Source organism: Onychomys torridus, chromosome 1 (genome assembly GCF_903995425.1).
Source record: "Onychomys torridus chromosome 1, mOncTor1.1, whole genome shotgun sequence".
NCBI classification, from domain to species: domain Eukaryota; kingdom Metazoa; phylum Chordata; class Mammalia; order Rodentia; family Cricetidae; genus Onychomys; species Onychomys torridus.
The window spans coordinates 76,470,737-76,475,226 of NC_050443.1; the positions used below are offsets into that span (position 1 = coordinate 76,470,737).

The window sequence follows — 4,490 nt, forward strand, 5'->3', positions numbered from 1 at the left end:
TTCTTTGCTGGAGCAAGTCAGCAATTTGTAGTTTCCCGGCAATGGCTCTGTGCTCCATTATAGAACTTGGCTTGCTTGCATTTCCATTATGAGGCAGGGCACCAGCCTGGGTCTCAGTTACCCAGGTGACCTGAAGCTATTCTGGCTGAGTCCTGTGGTTAGGTCACCTGCTCCAAGCCCTCGGAGTACAACCCACAGGCTAGAACAGAAGATCCAGCCCCACTAGCAAATGGATAAAACCAAACAAATCTGTAATTCTTACCCGGAAAAGAGAGACTGTTATGATGGGGAGTTTTATGTGTTCTTCTGGTAGTTCGAAGGAGAACAAATAGGTTTAAATCCAGTGTCAGTGTGATAGAGTGAAGCAAGCACTATGGGCAGGTTGCAAACTAACACCATCTCTCGAAAAGACCAGTGGGTCTATTTATTGACTTTCCAGATGTGCAGACCCTTTAATGCAACACAAGATGAATTTATCTTATAGATATCCTTGCACATTGTAATGTATGCACAAATATATTTGTTCTATTAGTTTCATTACTTGTGTGTGCATACATGAACTTGTGTGTATACATGATGTATGTGTGGGAGCCAGAAGTCAACATTGGCTATCTTCCTCAGGGGCTTCTTCACATTTATTTGTTTCTTTACCTGCTAAATTTTATTTGAGAGTGGTGAAATGGCTTAGTCACCAACCAGGAAACTTGATAACCTGAGTTTGATCCCCAGAACCCACAGGATAGAAGGAGAAAACTGAATCCCATGGTTGACTTCTGACCACCATACATGCACCTTGGCATAACCATGAACACACATATATTAATTAACTAACTAATTAATCAATGTGAAAATATTAATTACTTTTATCTTTTATCCCCAGCCCACCCCTGGTTTGTGTGTGTGTGTGTGTGTGTGTGTGTGTGTGAGAGAGAGAGAGACAGACAGACAGACAGACAGACAGACAGAGACAGAGAACATGTAGATAAGAGGAAACAAACAATGATTACTTCTCAGGAAAAAGTCTGAACTAAGAAGATTAACTTGTCGTAACTACCGTCTAGAACTAGTTTGGCTTATATTGTGTTAATTTTCTAGACATAGTACACGTATGGCTACTGAGGATGCAGAAGCAGGAAGGCTGTTCTAGCTCAGGGACTTGAGCTAGCTTGGACAACATAAAAAGGTCCTATATCTTAAAAATACAGGCAGAAGGCCAGGGACATGCTTAGCAGGCCTGACAACCTGAGTTCAGATCTCTGGAACCCGTGTGAAAAAAGCCAGATACAGTAGTACACGTCTGTAACCCAGCAATCCCATGAAAACAGGGGCTGACTCCTAAGGTGGTTCTCCAGCACACTCCAGCACATTCATACACACACACACACACACACACACACACACACACACACACACACACCAATGAAATTAGTTAGTTAGTTAGTTAGTTAGTTAGTTAGTTAGTTAGTATCTTTAAATATATATAAGGGCTCAGCGGATAAAGGCATTTGTCACGCAGACCTGGTGTCCTAAGTTCAACCCATGGAATCATATAAAGGTGGAAGAAGAGAGGTGATTCCACAAAGTTGTCATCTGTCCTCTATCACACACTGTGGCACAAATGTCCACATACGATTATCATGTACACCCACAATAATGATCATTGTTTGTGGTAAGAATCCTAAGTGGTCTTATAATAAAAACCCGGAGCCAGATATTGGGGTAAATGTTGAAAGATCAGAGGAAACAAGCCACAGCCACTTCTCACCTCGCCAACTCCTCAGCAGAAAAGAGAAGACCCTGTCTCCACGAATCCTCAGACTGAATGCCTCTGAGTCCGCAGCCGAAAGGGCCTAATTCCTGTCTCCTCCAGCCTCGTGTTCCTTTCTTTGCCCAGCCATATCACTTCCTGTCTCAACCTTCCTAGTGCTGGGATTAAAGGTGTGTGATCCCAAATGCTGGGATTGAAGGTGTGTGATCCCAAATGCTGGGATTGAAGGTGTGTGATCCCAAATGCTGGGATTAAAGGTGTGCCACCACTGCCTGGCTGTTTCTCTTTTAAACTGGATTAATCTCGTGTAGCCCAGTGTGGCCTTGAATTCACAGAAATCTCTGCCTCTGCCTCCCCAGTGCTAGGACTAAAGGTGTCTGCCACCACTGCCTGACCTCTGTGGCTAACTCTGTGGCTGTCTCTGTCCTCTGATCTTCAGGCAAGCTTTATTAGAGTACAACAAAATATCACCACAATTATTAGAATAAATTATAATAAAAATACAGGACCAGTGAGGCATCTCTGAGTACAAGTGCTTCCCTTTGAAACACACATTGACGTGGAAGGGAAGATCTGTGAGAAGATCAATCCTCTGATCTTCACTGGGTGCTGGGGTATGTGTGTGTTCACATACACATAACACGCATGTACACACACAGAAATAGCAATTATTTTTTCTAAATACTGTCTTAGTTAGGGTTTCTATTGCTGTGATAAAAACACCATTGACCAAAATCAACTTGGGGAAGAAAGAGTCACCTTACAGTTTATAGTACATCATCCAGGGGGGTCAGGTCAGGAACCTGGAAGCAGGAGCAGATGCAGAGGCCACAGAGGAGTACTGTCACTGATTTGCTCTCCATGACTTGCTCAGCCTGCTTTCTTATACATCCCAGGACTATATACCCGGGTATGGCACCCCCACAATGGGCTGGGCCCTCCCATATCAATCATCAATTAAGATGATGCCCTGCAGATTTGCCTGTATCTGAAGAGAAAATGGAGGAGGGAGGAATGGGCAGATGGAGGAGGTGGGGAGGAGCTGGAGAGAAGGGGGGAGCTTTGGTTAGGATGTAAAAGCAAGAAAATAAATGAAACACACACAGACACATACACAAAACAAAAACCAAAACCTGGGGTTATAGCTCAGTTGATAGCATGCCTGCCTAACATTCTGGAAGCCCTGGGTTCAATCCCTAGCACCAAATAAAGTAGGCATGGTGGTACATGCCTTAAATCCTAGCACTAGGGAGATGGAGGCAGGACATTCTGAAGTTCAAGACTGAATTGATTCATTTAAAAAAAAAAATTCAGCACAGATTAAGTGTAAGGGAAACAGGTTTTTTTTGGTTTGGGTTTTTATTTTGGTTTTTTGGAAACAGGATTTTACTCTGAAGTCCAGGCTGGCCTAGAATTCACTATGTAGCCTAGATGTGCCTTAGACTTATGGCAATCCTCCTGCCTCAGCCTTCTAAATGCCAGGAGTACAGCTATGAGTCACCATGCCCAGCAAGTTAAACATTTATACGACTATGTTTTCAAAAGATGTTGCTGTCTAACTTGGAAGCAGACAGCTAAACAGAAATCGAGTAAGAACTATGTTTTGGATATGAAGAGGAGAAAAGAGGGATTAAGGAATGGAGTGAGAGAGTAACAGCTGGAGATGCTGAGGAAACACTAGGCTAACACGAATTCTGAGCATTCTGAGCGAGAGATCTTGCCAATAACAACAGTAATAATAGCTAACAGTTACATGTGCTTACTATATGCCGGGGTTCCTGGATGTTCCTGTCTGTTACACATTTCACAACACAGTACTGTGAGACACATACTGACTTTTTCCACCTTATAAAGAAACAGAATTATGAAGAGGCTAAACCATTTGCCCAACATCTGACAACTACTTATTGAGCCAGGTCTTCCTTTTAAAATACATTTTTAGATTTACTTATTTTATGAGTGATTGCCTGCGTGCACATTACAACCATCCATAATGAGATCTGGTGCTGTCTTCTGGCCTGCAAGCATGCATGAAGGCACAACACTGTATACATAATAAATAAATAAATCTAAAAAAAAAAAAAAGCAGTGGTTCTCAACCTCTGGATCCAGACCCCTCTGGGGTTTAAATTTAAAAAAAGAAAAAAGAAAGAAAGTGTTGGATCTCCTGAAACTGGAGTTATGATGGGTGTGAGTCACCATGCAGGTGCTGAGAATTGAACCTGGGTCTTCTGTAGAGCAAAAAGAACTCTTAACCTCTGAGCCATATCTCTACACACACACACACACACACACACACACACACACACACACACACACACACACCAGTCTTCCAGTCTTCTTCTCCTTCTTCTTCTTTCTTCTTTCTTCTTCTTCTTCTTTCTTCTTCTTTTTTTGCTGGAGCTGAGGATCGAACCCAGGGCCTTGTGCTTGCTAGGCAAGTGCTCTACCACTGAGCTAAATCCCCAACCCCTCACCAGTCTTCTGTTGTGTGGTATTTTGGTTGCATTCTGACAATAAAGTTCGTTTTGAATCAGAGAGCAGGGCTAGCCACTAGCTGGCCAAAATTAACCATAAAGGTTTTTGGTAGACTGAGGAAAGGCTTAGAGAGAATCTCGACCCTTAGAGAAGAGGAAGTGGCTGGTGGCTTCTCTGTTTCTCTGATCATTCAGGCTTTTACCCTGATATCAGACTCCTGATTTTTTATTGATAAAGAATAATT

At 42.7% G+C, this 4,490-nt stretch overlaps 1 non-coding gene across 1 annotated transcript; it reads right to left on the reverse strand.

Annotated features, from left to right (window-relative positions):
• Nucleotides 1-4,163: 4,163 nt before the first annotated feature.
• Nucleotides 4,164-4,238, reverse strand: Trnaa-agc. The gene has a single exon. It is a non-coding gene; the product is annotated as a tRNA-Ala (tRNA).
• Nucleotides 4,239-4,490: the final 252 nt, after the last annotated feature.